This window comes from Protopterus annectens, chromosome 8.part0 (assembly GCF_019279795.1).
Source record: "Protopterus annectens isolate FY-2018-M chromosome 8.part0, PAN1.0, whole genome shotgun sequence".
Taxonomy (NCBI): Eukaryota; Metazoa; Chordata; order Ceratodontiformes; family Protopteridae; genus Protopterus; species Protopterus annectens.
In genome coordinates, this window is record NC_056741.1 from 1,969,225,061 (window position 1) to 1,969,249,126 (window position 24,066).

Genomic DNA, 24,066 nt, shown 5'->3' on the forward strand with positions numbered 1-24,066 from the left:
ACTAGTAAAAAAAGAAAAAGGGGAAGAAAATGGAGGTACAGGGGACCAGCTACGAACATCGATCAGTAAGCAGGGAACGGAAACAGAGGAAAACCTCAGCATGACTCTAGGTACCTCGCAATTGGTTTATAATCTTTCTAATTTTACTCTTATTGATGTACAGTACCACATTCTAAGTAAAGGCTTGAATTATGTACCAGCTGAAACTCAAAGGTACACTGACTTAATTTTAGATTTAAAACAATTTAGTAGAAACTTACAACTGAAAAAGATGTTTGGTGACTCTGTAGCTATGGGTGTTAACAGGTTATTTGAAAAAGCCTAGCCTGTATGTTCCACCATCTAATCCAGTTAGTGATACTTTTATAAGAACTTGTGAGGATCAACTGAGACATTTTAAAGGACATGGTAAATGCAAGCGTTTTTATAATTTAACCGCAGATGAAAGAGCAGCTTTAAGAACTTTGACTAGTAATACAGCTTTGGTGATATGACCAGTGGACAAGGGTGGAGCAATTGTTTTAATGAATGCCATCTGTTATGTTAATAAAATTAAACACATGCTTGAATGTAATGAGACATACAGAAATATCACTTTAAATGAAGTGAAAAGTGTGATTTTACGTGTTAATTACGTTCTTTCTGAATTGAAACAGAGTAACATTTTGGATGATGCCATTTTTAATTTTGTCACTGTTGACCATCCCTTAATTTCCATATTTAAAGCCCTACCCAAGATACACACAGATCTATATGATCCACCCCTGAGACCCATTGTCAACGGCAGGGGTTGGGTCACTCAGTATTGTTCTATCTGGGTTGAATCTAAATTAAAGTTAGCTGTTTCTAGTGTTCCTAGGGTCTTAAAAGACAGTGCACATTTTCTAACCATGCTGCATGATTTTGTATTGGATAGAAGTTTCAATGGTTGCATTTTATTAGTTACACTTGACATGAAAAATGTATTCATGGTCATACCCAATAGATACGGCCTTCAAGCAATTAAAGAGTTTTTAGGGTCAAGTGGCCACTTTGATAAGAAGACAGTTATACAAATTCTATGTTTATTGGAGTTAGTGCTAGAAAATAAAATTTTTTTTATTTGAACAATACTATTGGCAGGAATGGGGGGTAGCCATGGGCACCCTTGTGCCAACTCATATGCAAATTTGCTCCTTGCCCAATGGGAGGAAGATGTTTGTTTAAGGCTGAGCATGAGTGGAAGCAATATCTCATTTTTTATTCCCATTTTGTAAATGATGTTTTTTTTGTTGTGGACAGGTACTTTAGGAGAACCGAATGATGTTGTCTCCTATTTAAAGTCCACAACTAGTTTTTTAAGATTCTCGTTACAATATTCCTGTGCTGATATTGATTTTTTAGATATTAGAATTGAGTATGATTTGAATAATTGTTTTAATACCAAAGTTTTCCTAAAAGCATGTTGGAAGAATGGTATTCTAGCTAAAGACAGTATGCATCCGGGATATGTTTTTAAAAATATTTTAAAGGGCAGGCCCTTAAGATGTCGAGGCTTTGTACAGGTGATTGACACTGCAAGATGAGCTGGGTGAGCTCATCTCTGGACTTGTCCTCAGAGGCTATAGTTTTAAAGAGGATGACGAAGAGATTAAAAATACTCTGCGCTGTAGAGAATGCAGAGCTGCACCCTGATTTTCCACCAAAGGGACAGAAAATAGACTGACTTGTGTCACTAACAAAAATAAAGGTATAAACACAAATAAAAACAACAATAAGAATAAAGGTGAGGAAAATATGTATATTAAATATAGTAGTGATGTTAGGCAGATCTGTGATATAATATGGAGTAATTGGTGAATCTTGTTGTCTGATGATGCCCTTAAAGGGATAATAGGAGATACCCCTAATTTTGTATTTAAAAGGAATAGGAATCTGAAACAGATTCTGTGTGACAGGGATAGAGACAAAATGGACCCTGTTAGAAAGACAGGCACATATCCATGCCTACAATGTAAAGCCTGTAAATACATCTGCCAAAGATATTAATTCACCCACACTATTACTATTAGGTCACTAATGAGAATAATATGACCTCCTTCTTCTGAGCCTAAATATCAGAAGTATAGCCAATAAAACCCATGACCTCCACACCAACATATCTCTTTACTCTCCAGATATAATCATCCTGACTGAAAGCTGGCTCAAACCCCATATCAAAAGTGAGGAAATACTCCCACAGGGTTATAACATACTTCACTTGGACAGGCTATCCAAAAAAGGGGGGTGCTGTTGCTCTAATGTTTAAACACCACCTAAACATCCACACCCATAACTCATCAGCCCCCCCAGATTAGTAACAAAGAAATCCTATGCACTAACTTCAAACTAAACTCAAATAAACAATAAACATAATTGGATGCTACTTCCCACCTGGCCATAACATCTCAATCCTGGAAAAGCTACTCATTTGGGCTAACCAATCCCTTCCCTTGAAACCATAATTCTAGGTGACTTTAATATCGACTGGCTCTCTTGTACCAACAATCATCCAGCCAAATATCTAAACCTTCATGGTTTCTCACAACTAATACAGTCTCCTACCCAGACAGACAAAAAATCCAACAAACTTTCTACCCTCGAGTGGATATTAGTCAATAAAGCTCCTGATTCATACCTAACTGGTTGTCTACCAGACAGCCTCATTGACCCCACTCCAACATTCCTTCTGAGGCACCACCCAAACAGTGCCAAACCTGTCATCTATTGGCTAATATGAAACAGGGCAAACTTCAACCCCCTCACCTTTACATCTTCCCTTAAAACCTGTGACTGGTCATGACTAAAATGGCTCAACCTGGATTAAGCAGTTCATTTCTTTAATTCCACCTTCCTAAACATCCTAAACACGCATGCCCCTATAAGAAATGCCAGAGTCAAGTCACAGTTTTCCCCATGGCTTCAAAAAGACACTAGGTCACTAATGAAACTTGTGCAACAGGGTCAAAAAGCAAATAAATTATGACAAAATCCAATATTACCAGTCTGCCTTAAACTCCTCCCAAAACAACCCTAAGCAATTCTGGTCCTCCATAAACTCCATTCTCCACCCGGGTAAAGTTGGCACACCCCCCCCCCCACCTACTTCTCTCCCCTCCTCCAATAGTATTGCTGCCTCTTTCAATAAACACTTTACTGAATCCATTCTGTCTTTGGCTAAACAACACAACCCCATTCCTCCCTCCCCACATCAAAACCAAATACTCTGTCCACTGTCTTTTCATATTCTCCTGTGCCTATGTCCAAAATAAAAAAAACTGCCGTTAAAGCTTAAGAATACAAAACTTGCTGCCAACAATCTCCCATGCGAATACCTGAAAATAGCAGCCAATACCCTAGCATATCCAGTCTCTATCTTAATAAACCAATCCTTATCAGAATGCTATGTCCCTTCACTTTGGAAAATATCGCACATAACTCTTCATAAAGGTGGCTCCTCCACTGAACTCACCAACTACTGCCCCATAGCCATCCTTTTTCGACTATCCACAATACTTGAGAAATGCATTCACTCTCAAGTCCTACACTATTTACAAACTAATAACCTTCTCTCCAGCACCCAACATGGCTTCAGGCCATTCCCTAGTACTACTACTGCCTTACTCTCTTTTACTAATACTAGCCTTCATCACACAAATTATGACCTGTTCTCCCCTGCCACATTCCTAGACCTGTCCAAGGCTTTTGATATGGTCTCGAACAAGCAACTACTCTCTGTTCTCACTAACCTCTCCTTTACACAATCAGCTACAAACTGGTTTCACAGCTATATAGAAAGCTGCCAACAATCCATTGTGTGGCATAATGACCTATCACCTCGACTTCCTGTCACACTTGGGGTTCCCCAAGGCTCCATCTTTGGACCACTACTATTCTTACTCTTCACCAATAATCTATTCACAGCCACCAAGCAGACCACTCTCATACAGTATGCAGATGACGCCACTCTCATCTGCTCAGCCCCAGCTATACCTGAACTTCATAAGATCACACAGGAAGCCTTTTCCTCTGTAGAAACCTGGCTATCCAATGCCCAGCTAATACTCAGCCTTAACAAGACTAACCTCGTCTTCCAACACACAAAATTTAACCTAACTCCCATTTCAATATTCTGGTGGGTTCCTATCATGTAGTCAAACTTTTACAAGTTCAAACCACATATGGTTGAGACCATACGTTTGAATTTGTAAAAGCTCAAGCGTTTGAATGGAAATCTCCGTAAGTGGAGATTTCCATTCACTTCAATGTGGTGCAACCTCAGAGTTGGTATATTTAAGTAGCAGGGGGTGTGGGGGGCTTGCCCCCCACATGGGGGTGCCAGGGGTCTTTTTCCCCTGCTTAAAACAAGTTTTTGTTTTCTGCGTTGTGTAGTTTTTTTTTTTAGACACTCGAAGTTCTGCAACTTTGAAAATAATGGTTCGACCATTAGGTGTTCGGAGTTATGGAACTTCAACTATCTAATATAGACCCATTTTGGCCAGTGACAACACCAACATCTCCCCTTAAGAACACACCAAACTACTTGTCATTGAGAGTGACAAACATCTTAAATTCAATACTCACATTTCTCTAACCATAAAAAAAAGTTCACAAAAAATAGGAACACTGTATAGAAATAAGCAGTTCCTCACCAGAGCAACCAGAATTTCCGTTGACAACTCCCACCTCATCTCCACTTTACTCTACACCTCTCCTATACTTACCAACAAACTGACTTAAACAAGCTAGAGGCCTGCTACAACAAAATAGTCAAATTTGCCACTGGGCCATCCTACCGCAGCCACCACTGTATCTCATTTAGAGAACTCGATTGGCTTGAACTCCCACAACTTCTTTGTCTCAATCAACTCTCCCTCACTCACAAATTAGTAAACCATCCTCAAAATCCCCCTCCCTTCATAACCTTCTCCAGCCCTACTCTACTACTAGACCACTATGCTCCAGCAACAAAAAACAACTCCAAGTTACCAAAGCCAAGAACTCAGGCGGAGAAGCTCCTTTCTCCTGCATAATATCTAAATTATGGAACAACCCCCCCCCCTCTATTACCACACTACTTTCATGCCATCACTTCAGAGCTGATCTAAAAGCCCTCTTAAAAAGTCCTGGCTGAGGGAGGGAGCACTGTCTGAGTGGGCCCTGGTGGTGAAGTCTCCAGCATGGGAGGAGGTCCTGCATCGCAACCCTTGGTCAGCCCTTCTGGCACCTTGCTCCAGATAGCCAGAACCCTGCGGGCACAGAGGGGGTTGAGGATCTCGTACCCAGGCTTAAGGGTCATCCCTGAAGGGGCAATCCAGTAGTGGGTATGTGGTTCCTGAGAGAGGACATTGGGCCATCTGGGGATGCCAGATCCAGGTGTCCCATCCTGAGGGGGAATGGGGCTGCCCCAGGAAGCCAGGACTGGCATCCTGTCCTCCCAGCTCCCAGGGGTGCAAAAATACAAACGTCATGGCATCTCACACCTGGAGCTGGCCTGGGGCATTGGGTGAGCCCCTGGTCCTTCATCTGGTACTGCATGGGTGCTGCCATGCAAAGGGCACCATGCAGGAGGCAAGGGGCCACGTGCCAGGAGGCTCGAAGTGAAGCACTTTTGTCAGCACCTGGCACTGTGGATGAGAGAGACAGAGGCATGCAGTGAAATGGGTGGAGATGCCGGGATATAGGGCCATCTCCTGTGTGAGTTTGAAGGCCCTAGGTGTAGGGCATAGGGGAAAGATGGCATCACAGAAGTCTGGATGAGGGACTGTCTAAGGCCTCGCAGACCAACAGTGTTCCACGAGCCTGAGAAGGATCAGAGGGAAGCTTCCCTGAGAGGCTGAGAGAGCATGGTTGACACTTCATGATTTGTCAGCCTTCAGAAGATATGTAACCTGGGAAAAAGAGTTCTCCTGACCGGGTAGAAGTGGAAGCCCGGGGGGGGGGGGGTCCACCCCGATGGAAGTCTGTAAAGAGGAGAGATGTGGAAAGTGGCTGGTCAGGGAGTGCTCGTGCCTGGATGAGAGGGTCTGGATCCTGTCCCCCCGGTGTGGAAGTCCATAGGGGGAGAGAGGCAGAAAGTGGCTGGGCAGGGAGTGCTCATGCTTGAGTGAGGGGGTCCAGAACCTCCTCCCCTCTGGGTGGAAGTCCATAAGGGGGAGAGAGGTGGAAAGCAACTGGGCAGGGAGTGCTCACGCTTGTATGAGAGGGTCCAGATCCTGTTACCCCTCTGGGTGGAAGTCCATAAGGGGGAGAGAGGTGGATGGCTGTGGGGCTGGGGGAGCTCCTGCCCATGTGAGCAGGATTAGGCAGAGGCCCCCACAGTGGGAGTCCTCAAGAGAGCACCGGGCAGATGGCTGTAGGGTCCAGAGAGCTCCTGCCCGGGTGAGAGGGGGTCAGGTGGAGCCCCCCATGATGGAAGTCCTTAAGGGAGCAGCCAGTGGGTGTCTGCGGGGCCTGAAGAGCTCCTGCCAGGTAGGGGGAAGGCGTCCAACCTCACCCAGTACCTGACGGCATCACCAAAATATCGCAAAGTCCCTGGAGCCCCTCTGGACAGGAAAGCAGGGGGACATGGAAGCCCTGATGGGAGTGGGCCTGTTCCTCGGTGGCTGAGCAGAGTTCTGCGAGGCCAGCAGTGATCAGAGAAGCCCCCAGAAAGGCCCCCAAGGGCATGGGGACATGATTGTGGAGCCTTCAGGAGATATGGGGGAGATGGGGACCATGGTGCTCTGGACCAGAAAGGAGGGGGATTCAGAAGTCCCAATGAGAGCGGACCTGCCCCTCGGTGGCCGAGGAAAGTTATGCGGGGCCAGCCAGGATTGGAGGGAGGTTCCCCTGAGATGCTCCAAGAGCAGGGGCAACACTGCATGATTTGGCAGCCTTCAGGAGATATGTAACCTGGGGAAAGAGCTCTCCGGCTGGGTAGAAGTGGAAGTCCAGAGGGGGGCCTGTCCCGATGGAACTCCGGAAGGGGGAGAGAGGTAGAATGCAGCTGGGCAGGGAGCATTCCCACCAAGGTGAGAGGGTCCGGATGGTATCCCCCCTCCGGGTGGAAGTCCTTAAGAAATTGGCTGGCAGTTGGCTGTGTGACCCAGAGAGCTTCTGCCCGGGTGAGAGGGGGTCAGGTGGAGCCCCCATGATGGAAGTCCTTAAGGGCGCAGCCAGTGGGTGTCTGCGGGGCCTGGAGAGCTCCTGCCAGGCAGGATGAAGGTGTCCGACCTTGCCCAGTATCTGACGATGTCCCCAAAATATCACAAAGTCCCCGGAGCACCTCTGGATGGGAAAGCAGGGAGACACAGAAGCCCTGATGGGACCAGACCAGTTCTGCGAGGCCAGCTGGGTTCGAAGTGAAGCTCCCCTGAGAGGGTCCGAGTGCAGTGACACTGCACGATTTGGCAGCCTTCAGGAGATATGTAACCCAGGAAAAGAGTTTTCCCACCCAGGTAGAAGTGAAAGCCCAGGGGGGGGGGGTCTGTCCCAATGGAAGTCCATAAGGGGAAGAGAGGTGGAAAGCGGCTGGGCAGGGAGTGTTCATGTCTGGATGAGAGTGTCCGGATCCCCCGTCCTTCAGCTGGAAGTCCATAAGGGGGAGAGAGGCAAAAAGCAGCCAGGCAGGGAGTGCTCGCACCTAAAGGAGAGGGTCCAGATCCTCCCCCCTGGGTGGAAGTCTGTAAGGGGGAGAGAGCAGGAATGTAACTGGGTAGGGAGTGCTTGCTCCTGCATGAGTGGGTCCAGATCCTGCCTCTGCTCCGGGCAGAAGTACATAAGGGAGAGAGGGGTGGATGGCTGCTAGGCTGGGAGAGCTCCTGCCCTTGTGAGAGGGGTCAGGCAGAGACCCCCATGACAGAAGTCCTTAAGGAAGCCACTGGCGGTTGGGGACTGTGCACCACTCCTGGTGTGAGGGTCCAGATCCTGCCCCCCTGTATGGGTAGAAGTACTTAAGGGAGCCGCTGACAGACAGTTGCAGGGCTGGGAGAGCTCCTGCCTGGGTGAGAGGGGTCAGGCGGAGGGCCCCATGACAAAAGTCCTTAAGGGAGCTGCTGGCATGAGGGGCTGCATGCCACTGGCTGATTTTAAGCTCACTACCAATCAGGAAAGCACACAATAAGCCTTTAACTAGCAATCCCCAACTTGGACACATTAGAACAGCTCTCTTCTACACTGTGTAACAAGACCATGCAAGCTAACTACAACAGCGCTACAACTACAGATACAATGTTATACAGTACAAATAACTACTTAAAGCAACAGTAGACAATACAGATTTGTTAATAAAGTGCAAAAATAACAGCAAATAGCTTAAAAAACTGCTAAAATGCAGTCATAGTATATGAGAAGTGCAAAAATATACTTATTTTTGTAATATACCATGAAGCTCTCCAAAAAAACAAACTGAACAGCCATAAAAAGACAAAAATAATAAAAAGAATTACTAAAAAAACTTTACTGGGCAACCACATAAAAGTACAACTGGTAAGCACTTTCATTCCCTTCATGGAACTTCATCAGACCAAGTTGCATCATTAACCATCTAATTTTAAATAACTATTTGACAAAACAATGTGAGTCCTAAAGCTCAGTGTATTAACCCTTTCTTTCTCAAAACTACTTTAAAATTCTCCCTGTCATTTAAACCAGGGTGAACACATGCATTTAATCTTATTTGCCAACAATATTCTCTCCAGTCTAACTCATCTTCTACATCAAATTTGAAGTCAAAATCATTAACATGATCAGTTATTACAAACTTAAATAATGCCTTGCTTTTTCCTTTTATATGTTTTTGTTTTACATGTTTTGCTAAGGCATTACTTACATCTACCTTGTTAATCACTCTTAAATGCTCATTCACATGCATAAAAAACTATCTAATAGTTCTTCCTATATAGAATGCTGGGCATAAATCACATAGTGCAATATAAATGACATATTTTGACTTACAATTAATCTCAAAATTTCTAGCTACTAACTCTAACCTTGCACCTTCTTTCATATGTTGACATAACTTACAATCTCTACATTTTTTCATCCCCTCATTCAAATTTTCGGGTTTTAACTGGTTTAAATTATTATTCTTAAAGAACTCTTTTAAATTTCTTCCTTTTTTAGAAACAAAAACTGGAGTACCAAGGGGATTAAGAGTTCAGCATGCACCAGCAGGAGAGACTTTATCTAAGGAACTCACAGATGCTTGACAAGCGCTCAATGAAAGTACAGGACTGCATTATGTGCAGTTACTATTGGAAGAATACAAACGGACTACCAATGAATTTAATAGTTAATGATTTTGTCTTTAGATTTGATGCAGAAGATGAATTAGATTGGAGAGAATATTGTTGGCAAAGAAGATTAAATGCATGTGTTTACCCTGGTTTAAATGACAGGGAGAATTTTTAAGTCGTTTTGAGAAGGAAAGGGTTAATGCACTGAGACTGATGAGTCACATGTTTTGTCAAATAGGTATTTAAAATGAGATGGTTAATGATGCAACTTGGTCTGATGAAGTTCCATGAAGGGAATGAAAGCATTTACCGGTTGTACTTTTATGTGATTGTCCAATAAAGTTTTTTTAGTCGTTCGTTTTATTATTATAGTTATTTTTGTCTTTTCAGTAGTGGATTGCTCCAGGTGAAAGCAGATTCTCAGTAACTAGTAGCAAAGTTGCCAAATGACAAGCAGATCTGAGTATCTATGCCAAAGCCCACACAAAAGCAAGGTTTAAATATGAGCAAAGTGAAACAAGTTTTACGCTAACTACCAATCAAGAAAGCACACAAAAAATCTTCCACCAGCAATCCCCAACTCAGACAAGTTAGATCAGCACACTACTGCCACAAGGATGCAGAAAAAACACCTTAATGTAGAATAGCTGGTTTGGAGCTTAAGTGTAACAAGACCACACAAACTACATACAACTGCCCTACAACTAACAGATACAATGTCATACAGTGCAATTAGATAATTAAAGCAGCAGCAGACAGTACAGTTTTTTTAAACTGCTTAAGTACAGTCACAGTATATAAGAGAAGTGCAAAAACTTACTTGGATTCCTTTTGTGTGTTTCCCAGCTCAGGTAGACCAGGTAAACATCTACTGCTACTAGATGAATAATCCTACTCTTCCTAATATAAAAGCATAGTAATGGAGTGTCTGGAGTGAAATGCTACCACAAACAAACCTAAAAGATATGAAATACTACCACAAACAAACAAATGTAAAGATACAGCAGCATACTTTAAACAGCTTATAAAAGTGTGATTATTCAATAAAAGTACTTCACTTTGTATAAATGAGCCAAGAGCCACTCAATTTTACAGAATTTATAAAGATAAGATTATTAATAAGCCCTCCACCCAATAAAACTACAAGCAGAAATCTCAAGTGTTTTCCCCAACCTAAACAGAGCAGGCTATCTCCCAGTGCACTAGATGGAAAATGCAATGACCTCTTGATGTAAAAAAAAATAGATTAACCAGACTAAACCACAACCAATGCAGCTGGTTGAGATCCACAAGCTCATTTCGGCCCGACAACTTATAGGCTAGGTGCATATCCAAATTCCTCAGACAAACGTTTCAACCAACCAAATTGGGGCTTAACACTTTATCCCCATAGACTCACTTTTAAACCATGCCTCTTTTGTCTTCCCAACCTGTGACTAAACCCCAAAAGGCCACTGAACTAAGAAGGGGGAAATCAAAATGGGGGGCTTGAGGCTACAAGGCAACGTCCCACCAGCATGCAAAGCCTGCTGTCCCCCTGTTCACGGCCTATGGACAGAATGGATTAAAATATTATTGAGTTGTACTAATGTTAGTCTGAACAGGAATTTCACTGACTTTTGCCTTAATAAGCTGATCACTAGACAATGATAACTACAGGTTAAATAAATCAAAGCCAAGATGATTTAAGTGACATCTGTCTTTAGCATAAAAGTATGAATCTGGTCTTGCTAGGTCAACATGTTCGATGACATGGATGCCATTTGCATTTGCTATCCAGATCACCTGATGATTGATAAACCATCAGGATATTTCAATTGTTGAATTCTTGCTTGCATCTCGACTAGCAGACAATAAGGTTAAGGTGCAACTTGACTAAGGCATGAAGGTCAGCTAGTATTCTGGCCAGCAGCAGTTTCTTCAGAACCTTGGCTAGGTCATTGCCTCCCAAATGAATGATCACGATGGAAAGTTCAGGCCAACATTTTAAAAAATTATACCAAACCTTCCATAGCTGAAACCAAGGTTGACTGCAGAGGGGTTAATTAAACAACCTGACTTTATTCAAAAAATTGGACCTGAAGGGGGATACCTTGGGATTAGCTTGTATGAAGCTGAGGCCCAATGGAGTGAACAGAGGAGACAGTAACTCCCTTTCCCTAGGCGAACTTACTGGCCCTGACTTGATTGATCTGTCTTTGACTTCTTTAGCCATAGTAGCACCTACTCCTAAGTTACAAATACATCCAGTGCAAGGACTGAAGGAGCTCATTCACTCTGAAAGCTCCTGTGTACAGCCAGGTAAACAGCGTGGCCCAGAAAATAAAAGCATGAAAGTTGTCAGAAGTGTCATAGCTGCACAGAATTATGTGGCCTAGTAGAAGATGGCCTATTGTCTTCCTGGGTTCATGAAATGCTCCCCTAATGTTACAGCATCCTTTAACAAACCTAAGTACTAACCAGTGTCCTGAAATGTCAGGTATCATTAAATATCCAGCTAGTCAGTTCAAGGCTGATGGATGTACACATGATTTACTGGGTGCCTCATTTAACAGACACCCATGGACTAAAAACTGAATCAGCACTATGAAGGACCAGTGTCTAGAGTGGTGTAGCAGCTTCAAGAAGAACCTTTTGAAAGACTGTAGTGATGATGAGTAAAGCTTTTTTGTCCTAATGGTCCAGGACCTGGATAAGAGAGCACTGGCTAATCCTCAGCAATCATCCAAACTTTGGTTGGAACTGGTGTCTCTACAAGATCTGCCTCTGGAGTTAGTTCCCACAATCTGTTAAACTTAAACCAGAAAAACCTATCAGCAATGCCATTCTCCATGCCTGGAATGCATTGCTGTGAAAAGCTCAAACTGATTTGTAAACTTAACTAATTCCCTCCAACGTTGCTCTTGAAGTTTGCACTGTAGCTTCCAATGGATGAAGCCTTAGGTTTTTGATAAAATTAAATTATGTCTTCTCATATCAAACAAATGTTCATATCTCTAGGACCATAGGAGTTAGTTACTATGCAAATGGTAAACTCTTCAGCACAAATGATTTTATAGTGTTGGTATTCTTTAGGTTCTAGGTCTTTAAATGGATTGCATAAGTCACAGTAGTAAACACAGTAAATGTTAAGTTTATAGAAATTTTATAAACAACTTAACAATATCTCAGTAACCACTCAAGTTACACATGTACTATCAGCAGCATTTTGTTCACCTAGCTGAGAGCTTTCATATGAGGCTAAGCAATTCTGTCAGTGCTACTTGGTTGCTAGAATATTCAGAAAAACATGACATTTATGACAATGTAAATGAATATTATAAGAACAGTGAATTTATCTTTATCTGCACTACACAGAGATGAAAATAAAAACACAGTTGTGTTTGTCATTCTGTAAGCTTTAAGATGAAATCTGCTAATACTTTGTATGTAGTATGGCTCTGAAATTATTTATGCAACATGAACAAGCAATATCTGACTCCAAGCGGCCACACAGTAGGATATAAGTGTAGAAACACCTGGAGGCATCACCCAGATGCATTTAGTTAACAGGACCAACAGTCTTATTACTGAATGGACCCACTAGGACTTTAATCACTTTTTGTTAGTGACTCTCACCATTGCTTGATTGGGTGAGTTAAATATAACCCTATTGTTAGCAAAATGGTCTTTTCAAACTAGTGTGGCTACCCATATATGGAAGATTTCTAAGAAAGCAATGTCTTGTTTCCTTTCTTCTGTCCAGCCAAGGGCCATTTTTTCAGAGAACTACTTCCCTTGAAAATAACCCCCCATCCCAAACCCTGTAGCAATGTCAGTGAAAAGCAGCATCCCATCAGAAGAAATCAAAGGGCTCTGCCACAGTGTAACACTGTTGTAGTGAGTCACAAAGGTTTTCCATAACTCCAGGTCTTCTCTAAGTTTAATACAAACCAAGTGGTGTTTACTTTTCCTGACCTACAGCAAGTCAGACAAGTATCTGAGAAAGGTCCTATCTGGGGAACTGGCCCTGCAAATGAAATTAAGAAAACAATGAAGTTGCCCTTTCCTCCTCTTCACCAATAATCAGGAAGTTATCCAAGTAATGGATGGCAGCTTGCCTTGGGTGATTTATTGTCAGCACCAGTGGAAAGCAGAGCTGAAGACTTCAAAAACTGAGCAAAAAAGGGAGAACCCCATTGGCATAGCTCTGTTGAAAAGCAATTGTCTGTCAACTGAAAAACCCAAAAGGGGCCAATATTTTTCTCATGCAGGAAGAAGGTAGAGGATGGATTGATTATCTAGCTAGCAGAGCCAAAGATTGTCAAAGCCTTTGATAATCTTCTCTGCATGATTCATGGAAGCATAATGAACTTTAGTCAAATTCTTGTCAATTAAGTCATTGACTGATAAACTAGCTAGGAGAGATTAGTGGTGTATTAATTTAAATTCTCCCTCCCTCTTTTTGGGGTCAACCTGATGGATGACATTTTGAAGGTGGGCCAATGGGGTTATGTAAACAGGTCAATGATTCTCCCCGCATATAATTCCTTTTCAAGCAAATTTTTTACTATTGATTCCCTGCCTTTGACTGAGGCTACGTTTTTTTTCAAATTTAGAGTCCTGAACTACTGAAGATTGAATGGCAAAACCTGTCTTAAACCCTTCAAAGAGAAAATATGCCAATGCCTAGTTGGGGTAATTGAAGAACTCTTCTTCTAGTTTAGTGACCCTGATCAGGGAATAATGCATACTATCTCCATGTTTGTCTCCAGATGAGTTACCTCTAAAACCATGAAAACTGAGTTTACCTTGGAATTAGGTATCCTGCATAGGATTGGGACATTTATCTCCAGACACTGGGATATAGTTTGCAGTTACTTGCCCACCCTTGGACCAGCATCTGGTAATGGGATGGTTCTTACTGTGAATAAATTAGACACTGTTATTTGTGCTAGCATGTCTGGCTGAGTTTTTGTGCATAATTTCAGATTAACCTATGTATTGTATGCCAGCATGACTAGCTATTATATTGTAAATAAGTTCTTACATGTTGATTTGCAATCTGTTTGTACAGAATGTTTTAAAGACTTAAACAGTGTCCTTTTACATTTCTAGCTGCACATGTTTGTAAAGAAAGATTCTGAAGGCAAACTGCCTCAGATTCAGGTGATCTGCAGATGATGTCATTGGAATGTTGACAGTTGCTATGTGTTACTGTCAGAGCTGAAAGACAGGAAGGAACTTTAGAAAACAGCTGTTGGTTGATTTTCAAAGTATGAAATGAAAATTAGAACTGGAATAGTTATGACAGTTAGGCTAGTCTATAAAAGAACCTTCTGAAGACAGTTGAAGTCAGTTGCAGTTGTCAGTTACAGAAGTCAGTTGTCAGTTAACAGCCAGTTATGAGTGTTTCACAGATGTAGTGTGCAGTGGATGCCCAAAAGGACTTACCAATAACTGTAAGCCCACATTTGCTCTGTTGTAGTAATTTAGTTTAGAGCAGGGACAGTTTTCTTTAGTCAGATAGGAATTTATAACTAATCAGCTAGATCAGTTAGAGTTTTACTAAATGTTGGATTTCTATCCTACAGTATTGATTTCATTTTCCTGGTGATTAAGTTCTGTTAAATATTTTTATTAACTTACATTGTGGCTGGGCAATCAGTGTTTTCTTTAGTGATTTGAAAGTGCATATACTTGCTTTGATAACTTCCCAGGCCACTCCGAAAGCCTGGCTGCTTAGGTCATTTGTTATCATTTGTTTTAATATCTAATTTTCATAATTGGACACTCATTTAAAGGGCATGAAGACACTCTGATTGGTAGCAGCATTACCATATTATTTTGGGGAAGGGACACAGCTGGAAATATGTGTCAGGCTTTCCCAGAAGTGTTTGGATGTGTGAGATTTAATTTATTTAAGTGTGAGTGTGTCAGTTACAGGCTATAGTGTATGTTCCTGTTGTTCTCTTAGGGGAAATTTTTGGAATATTACTCCTGTTTAAGTGTCAGTCTCACATTGGAGTCAGTAGTGATGATTGAAGCTCCTTAGTTACTGACTCAAGATAGTGGGAGACATCACATTATTTAGTGGTAATTCAGTGGGGTATTGTTTGGATGTCAAACTTACCACAATGAGAATATGCATGGACAAATTTACATGAGGGTCAGAAACATTTTCCAATATTAAATGCCCAGCAGTATCTCAGGGCTGACTCACTGTCAGATGTGCTAAAGTTGCTCGAGAGGTTAGGCTTGTCCAGTATTATCCTAAGCCAGATGTCTGGGTGTTGCTACTCCCAAGAAGGTAGGCAATTACCTGACATTTTGAAGATGCCTGAGGAAGCCTGCTAAGTTAAAAGTGTACTGCTATTGCACTAGTATGGTTTGGAATTTTATACCTTTGTCTACCTTCTTGAATTTTATTTTATATATCTTGGATTTTACAGAACTCTATGTAAAGTGTTTGTCAGCTGTGGAACTCATTAAATATACTTTTAAGTTGATTCAGGGCAATGGGGTTTTTTTTTTCAATCTAACTGAAAAAAATGCCAATAAAGGAAGAGCCTGACTGGAATTGTTTTCCATCAAGATAGCCAAGTAAACTGAAAAATCCCAATATCCAGTTATCCCACCTTTTTTCTACTGTTTTGGATGAAGCTTTTTTTGCTCAAGGCTCCAGGAGCAAAGTCTTTGGACCCTGCATTTTCTGTCTCAAGAATCCTCTGAATGCCCTCTATATCTATAAGGTCAAAAATGTCGATGTACTCCCCCCTCAGTTAATTTCTCTTTAATACTAACTGGAATGTGTGCAGTAATGTGGGAATCTGGTAGAGTGGACCTTTCACTCTTGCCTGCAGCCATGGGGGCCAGAAACTGAACTAAGTTAATGTCTGGGTCATCAAGTAACACTCAGTCTGTCTTCAAGGAAGGGAGTTTTGGACCTTGTCGAGTTAGAGAAGTGGATGTTTTATCAAGGACAAACTGTTGAGACCCTGTTTACATACCATTCCCTGATGACCTAAGGAACCAAAATTCTTTTCTAGGACCATATCAAAAGTCCTCAACCTGCTTCTAGCAATAATTCTAGGAAGTCTTAAAAGTACTCATCTACTGCTAACCCCATCTAGGCAAAGGAGTCCCTGCTTTGTTTTCCCCATCAATACCTTCACTTCCTAGGTTCTTCTCAGTTGTCTGAGGTACAGTGCCTGATGGGTTGGGGTTATCTTTCCTGCTCCTCCATTGTGGCTTATCAGGAGGCATCTCCATTGTAGGCTGACCACCTTCCAAAGCTGGTTAACCATTGCCATCTGTGTTTCAGTGCCTGAAGAAACATCATGCCTGAAATTACAAAAGTAATAATTAAAGTAGGGTTAACAAACAAAAAAAAAATGTTAATTGCATCTACATCAGTGCCCATGATTTTCTGTAAGTTCCTGTTTTCCATAAATGCTAGAATGTCTTTGACCAGTATTGGGAAAATACCACTGGCTAAATCTTATTATGTGTGTGTAATAATTAGCAAACAATAATAGACCCATTTGCTTTCTTCCTTTGTATGTATGTGTGTGTTTTAATCTATAATAAGGTAATGGAGTACTTGAGTAGTGAATTGTGCTTGCCAAGGCTTATCCCTAAAGGTATCAACTACCTGGTGTGGCCCTAGAACCTATAGCCTTCAATAACAAAGGCAAGTGTACTACCTGTTAAACTACTGAGACTGTAGAGCAAATAGTTATGATAACAAATACTACTTAAAATAAGCATTGGCAACTATGACCCATCTTTAACTTCCTTCTTCCCTTTGCCTTATTATTTATATTTTATTTTAAATTATTTATAATCATATGTATTATTTTCTATATAAAAGGGCGCAAGCACGTAGATACCTCAAGATAACTTTATAAACCAAAAGCTCTTGTCGTTCAGCCCTAACTGTAATCTTAAACAGAAACATTAATTTGATAAACCTAAAGCAAGTCCTATGATGTTTGTCAATTGTGCTACGTGTTCTTGATCTGATACTAAAAATTAGTCCAGTAGACTAGAAGTTTAAAGAATAAGAATCTGCCTGCAACTAATATCATGATCGCCTTTTACTTCATGAGCTCTTCACCTTATTTTCCTTTTTCTGTTTTTTTTTTTTTTAATTTTTTTTTTTTTTTTTTTTGAGGAAGGCCATATCCCTTTAGGTATTCATATAATGGAAGTATTACTGCTCGTAATCCTAAGTTGTCCATAGTTGTGAAAGAAAAACTGAATCAAATAAACATGCTGTTCAAATCAACTCCAGAAAACCCCATACATTATAGATTTAATGCAGCTGTTCAAGACAAGCTGTATGGTAACACCTAATTGTAGGAAAGAAGGAAACTCTCCCCAACCAGTACATCATTAAATATTGCAAGTAAACAGTACGCAATCAGTCTGTAGACTGTTATAAACATGGTCAAACCCAAGATTAAATCACACACTGCACCCTATTTTGGTGAAGCAAAGGCATTACACATCATGCCAAGCCTTAATGAAGTTCAACCCAGTATATAAACCCCTCAACAGACCTCCGTGGGTTTACTGCCAATAACTCTTCAATTCCCCCCACCACATCAGGAGCACACTGTTTGTAACATTTCTCATCTTTTATGTCACCCCCCCCTTTTTTTCAAAAAAAAAAATGCTAGCCACCAACCCCATGCCAGGACTGCCAATATTATTCAATGTTCATTCTGTACACATTCAAATCTGCACTAACCCTTATAGAGCCTTGAAGTCCAGAAATCCTACCTTGCCAGGAGATGCAGGACCAATGTAATGCAGACAGTGTATTACCATGAAGTATACTTGAGACCTCACTTTCCATGCAAAGAAGTAAGAAAATTAAACTCACACAAGAAAATAAGTTGCAATGGTTTAAAGTGAGAAGCAAACTCTGTTCCTTGTGTATGTGCGGTAAGCACTTTAACCATTAAGACAACTGGAAACTTAATGCAGTCTTGTAACAAACAAGATGATTAGTCCCACTTCAAAGAACATTTAGTAATAAATGGTATATACTACCCCGGTCACTAGCAGATGGCCTCATAAGAATCGCAGTGCTTCCTTTCCCATTACTTGTCTGTCAGCCAACCACCAAAGTGCAGCTGGACCTTTGCTCTGAGAATATTAAATCCCCTGCAAAACTCCATCCTTCATCCTTCATCAATGACTCACCTTATTTGTCAGCATATTTAATTTAAGAAAATACATGATTGTTGTCTCATTTGCTGTTTTTTTCCTGCCTTTAAGAATACATGTATTTTAAATAGTGCATTCCTTTTTGTGCAGATTAGTTGCCAGCTTTGTTTTATTGTTCTAGTACTTCTCACTTGTATGCAATAGTATAATATATAGATATATAATAGACATTGTAACATAAAAGATGAAGTATTAAATCTTTTTGCCTACTGTCTGTTTATATGCATATTACTAGAATGAAATTTACAAATATTTGGAACCATTCACCCTATTTGGCCCTAGTGACCTCTGTGTCACTTTCATTATTAAAATATGACAAAGCTTCTTGGTAAGAAGACATCCTGGATTTATTTTTGAATATATGTTCATCTGTACTGCTGTAATGTTTAAAAATGGTTTGTACTGCTGCTGTTTTATAAATGTGTTGATTACTCTGAAAAATATGCTATCATTTCAGTATTGCCCCTTTTATTATCAAATTTCATTAACTTCTGGTTTAGTATCTTGGTATACTGATATCCTGATATCAGAGAAGTTTATAGCAAGCTTATCTTTTTTACTGACTTTAGAGCATAATCTATTTGCTGCATATACTAAAATAATAAAGCTCTGTATAATGTGGTGTGTCAAGGAGAACGTGGGTACAACAATGCTCCCACACTGAGCTCTGATGCATCAAGGGAGATCGTGGAGTAATAAGTGTGAAGTCAATATTTTTCTGTATAATAAAATCACTTATTATGAGTCAACAAGTTAACTGGAATCAAGTCTTGTGACCTTATGTAATTGAAGTTATTATATAACAGCCTACACAACCTTATAGTATTGTTTTACACAATCTTTTATGCTAATGCTAGTAATTCGTTTTAAGGCAGAAATGTGTAGCTTTGCAAAATGAATTACCTAAGTAACAAGCCATGGGAGTGGGATACTTATAGTGGAATCTACTCCAGACTGACAACGTTTGGTCCTTCTTGGTTCTCCTTTTGGAACAAGCAGTCTGGTCAAGACTGAATATATTCCACCATGATTTATACTTCTGCACCATGGGTTATTGCACTTATATCATGGTAGAGATGACATGGCCATTATTTGCTTTTTCAGAAGCAAGCAGATTTCAGAAACAGAAGAGCCAGCCACTTACTTATAAGAGGTGAAAGGCAAAAGTAATCTTTCTTATATTGCTTAATTCATTTTAATATTAGAAAATTAAAGTTATTTGTGTGAGTATTAACAACAACAACATTAGTAAGGCAGTATTTAATGTTGTTAACAGGAAAATGTGTTTCAGATCCAAATCGAGATTTCTTCTTGGCCTTGCAAAAGACCTGCTTCCACAGGGCTGATAGTAGCATAACGTAAGAAAAGTATTAGTTTAAATTAATAAACCAGAATAGCATTGGATTAAGTACTATGTCACTTTTGGTTCTGTGTCAGTATTTAGTATGTGAAATGTTAGTAATTTATAAAAGATGCAAAGCAGGCATTAAAACATTCCGGTGATAGTTATTACATAATTTATTCCCATTCTCTGAAATTCATTGTGAGCCAGTTAAAGAGTGACATTTAACAGGCAATGCAAATAAATTATATGATATTATATGATATACTAAATAACTATTAGAAAATTTGTCATTTTATGGGTGAAGCATTGAGGGAAATCAGTATATAAGCTTTTTTGTAAGAGGAAAATAAAAATTATGTACCTGGAAAAGGAGATGCCAGCAAATTTATGAATGATAGTGAATTACTAACACTTAATAAAACTAAAAGAGGCCTAATAAAAATTTATAGCGTTGCTAAAAATGTCTATGGGTACATTTAAGGAAAAACTTTCAACAATGGTAAAAATGGCCTGTTAAAAGATTAAGAACATCTTTCAAAGGAAAAAAACAGCAAACGTAATATACTTTGAAAAGTAAGAAGCTACTGAAGTCCCTTTAATTACAAAATATGAGTTTATGGATGCTTTTACAAAAATAAGAGTAATAGAACTAGACAGCTTTGTAGGTGTATTTGTGTACAAGATTAAAGACTGCATTGTAGAAACATTATTATTGTTATTCAATAAATCCACTGAAAGTGATTATCTGACATCTGGAAACTGGCCATTATAGTATTTCTGAAACAGAAATAGTCTGTTACAGATAGCCATCCAAAGATATTTTGTAGAGCCATCAAATATTTAACTGATCACGTTCTCAAAGTTGTCAGTGCTAGCAATAAAAGGCAGGACTTCACTTTGGCAATTCAGATCAAAGGTTGCATATTACCCTTCAATATTGATTCTTTTCCTAAATACTTAGGGCCAACAAATCAAAGAAACTGCTAGAAAAATAAATATTTTCATACTCCTGAAACAGTCTTACTGCAATCTAACTTTCTGAAAATGCCAAGCCTTTTCAATTTTAAACCTCTAACACATTTTAATGGGTCCCTTATGTCTGGAATAGTGCCTGCTCAGTTTAAGCATACCCTTATAATCCCATTAGCAAGAGCTGCAGCTTTGACTGCCTCTTTTTTCTTCTTTTCCCCTGAGAACACAGTCCTATAGCCAGCCTGGACTCTATAGTGATGTTCTTTGAAAATATAGTGTACACAAAAGGTGCAGCCTAGAGATGCAGCATTTAATGTCAAGCTGGTAATTGAAGAATGTGTGAATGAATGATACTGTTCAGCCATGTGAACAAAAAGGGCCTTCCACAGCAGACCCAGCATGGTGTCATGAAGGACTTTAACACCCTAAAGACTGTTTCTGTTGTTGCAGATATTGCATACTGTAATGTGGAAAAACATCTCTTAACCAGGACTGCCACTGACCTGAAGAAAGCCTTAAAAACTGTTGACCATGAAATGTTACTAAGGACACTCAGAGAATGTAGACCATGGGATGTTACTAAGGACCCTCAGAGAATGTTGACCATGGGATGTTACTAAGGACACTTAGAGAATGTTGACCATGGGATGTTACTAAGGACACTCAGAGAATGTTGATCATGGGATGTTACTAAGGATACTCAGAGAATGTTGACCATGGGATGTTACTAAGGACCCTCAGAGAATGTTGACCATGGGATGTTACTAAGGACACTTAGAGAATGTTGACCATGGGATGTTACTAAGGACACTCAGAGAATGTTGATCATGGGATGTTACTAAGGATACTCAGAGAATGTTGACCATGGGATGTTACTAAGGACATTCAGATAATGCTGACCATAGGATGTTACTAAGGACACTCAGAGAATGTTGACCATGGTATGTTACTAAGGACACTTAGAGAATGTTGACCATGGGATGTTACTAAGGACACTCAGAGAATGTTGATCATGGGATGTTACTAAGGATACTCAGAGAATGTTGACCATGGGATGTTACTAAGGACCCTCAGAGAATGTTGACCATGGGATGTTACTAAGGACACTTAGAGAATGTTGACCATGGGATGTTACTAAGGACACTCAGAGAATGTTGATCATGGGATGTTACTAAGGATACTCAGAGAATGTTGACCATGGGATGTTACTAAGGACATTCAGAGAATGCTGACCATAGGATGTTACTAAGGACACTCAGAGAATGTTGACCATGGGATGTTACTAAGGGCACTCAGAGAATGTTGACCATGGGATATTTCTAAGGACTCTTAGAGAACTGAAATCTGGCAAAGGTGTATGAGTTCTTTAGTTACCTTTCAAGAAGAACATTCAGTATACTCTAGAGCATTTTTTTCTGAATCTGCTCATTCAAAACAGGAAATTTCTAGGACTCAGTTGGGGGCCAAGTCTATTCTTCCACTATATCAGCGATGTCATGAATGACATACCTGTTTCACAAATCACCAGTTATGCAGAAGTCCTGCTTCTCCTTAATTCATAAAACAAAGCAGGAAGGTCTCCGGTTAGACTTCAATTTCTTGGGTCTGAGTTCACTGCAAAACCATTTAATAAGTATAAAGAAATCTGCTTGTTTGAGAATCTCACAAAGGCTCAAGAATACCTCTCTGCAACAACTGCTTGATCCTCAATACATCCCTGTATGTTAGGTACAACTGCAAGGAGACCTAGGAGTCTGACTGGGTCTCCTGCTTACCTTTAAAAGGCCATGCAGAGGTATATGTGGGTAAAGTGTTAAAAACCAAAATACCAGTGCTGACTTTCAACCCTACTCACTTCTGATTGCAGAACAGCAGCCAGGATCAGACTGCTTATTTCTAGGTTTCAATATGGACTCCAAGTCATTACCCTCATCTCTAGCCATGATATCAGCATCTTACGTTTTGACATAAACATTTGTGATCATTTATTTGATCAGTACTGTGTTTCCTTGAAAAAAAATACATCTAGCTCCTGGTTACTACTTAAACTACCATAATTGTAGGTCCTCTTATATCTATACAGTTACATTAACACAATTAACCCCTGCTAGCTCATTAACTATCTTTCAGTCATAAACTCTTGGTTTCTTACTCTCAAAAGAGCAGCCTTTGAGCTTGCTCTTGGTGAAAAAGATTTCAGCAAAATCGTCCTTCGACCTGCTACCTACTCCCTACTGAGGTACAGAATGAGGTAGATTGTGGGTATGTCCAAGGTGCTGTCATACCTAACCGAAACATATGGATATCACTGCTTTGGAGGTACTTTAATCTTGACCCTGACAACAGGTTAATCTAATTTTTAAATTGCTAATATAGAGTTGGCTAATTGATTATCTTTGCATTTAGAATTGCTTATGTAAGCACACCTGCACATAGCATAATGTTGTCTAATGGTGTAATGGATGTTTTTTTAACTGCAATATTAAAACTTATTTAAAGTTTCTGCTTTCAACCAACCTAGCAAACCACTCTTTTAATTTTGTTATTCGTGTATTTTGTTCCTCTGCTGCCAATAGCTGTGAATTGTGTTATTATAATAATTCTCACTGTTTGCTACAATAAGTCGCACTGTTTGATAATGTAAATAGTGCCATGGTACAGTTGTTTAATCTGTGTTTTTACTGTTTGTGTCTGTTTTTGCTTATATACTAGGAAGGCTATGAACTGTTTTAGTAATTCTTGTTGTTAGATCCCAATGTGAATGCTGTTATTTTGGAATGATGTATAACTGAATGTTGTTGTTATAAAGTACTTCTGTATTCTGGTCCTGGCTGAGCAGGGTCTTTGGACTAGTTTATTTACCTGGTTTACAAACAAACTATTAAAACATAAATAAGAGTTAAAAGTCCATAAAGTGGACCTAAATCAGACTCTATGAATTTCAGAAACAGAACTATAATATGCATTATATGCAAAGTTCTAGAAAGAGTTATGTTATCATTAATTAGCAGAGATATTGGGGACCTAGTTTTATTAGATCAAGAAAAGTATGAATTTTGTTAAAGGAAGATACTTTTTTTTAAACCTGGTGGTATTTTCTTAACAAATGTTAGCCATAAGAAGCCAAGAGCTATCTGTTCACAATTTGTACCACTAAGTAACAAAAAGCTTTGATACTGTCCTGTTTACTGGTATTAAAGATTGTATAGTGAAATAAAAAAAATAATCACCGACCATATAGTAACTTGGGTATACACATGATTGTGCAATAGAATGCAATATATGAAAATAATGGTT

The 24,066-nt window shown here is 40.0% G+C and overlaps 1 protein-coding gene across 1 annotated transcript in view; it reads left to right on the plus strand.

The window, feature by feature from the left end:
• The window catches only part of DOK4 (docking protein 4), a 589,260-nt gene that overhangs the window by 298,145 nt on the left and 267,049 nt on the right, over positions 1 to 24,066 (plus strand). The window lies entirely within an intron of this gene.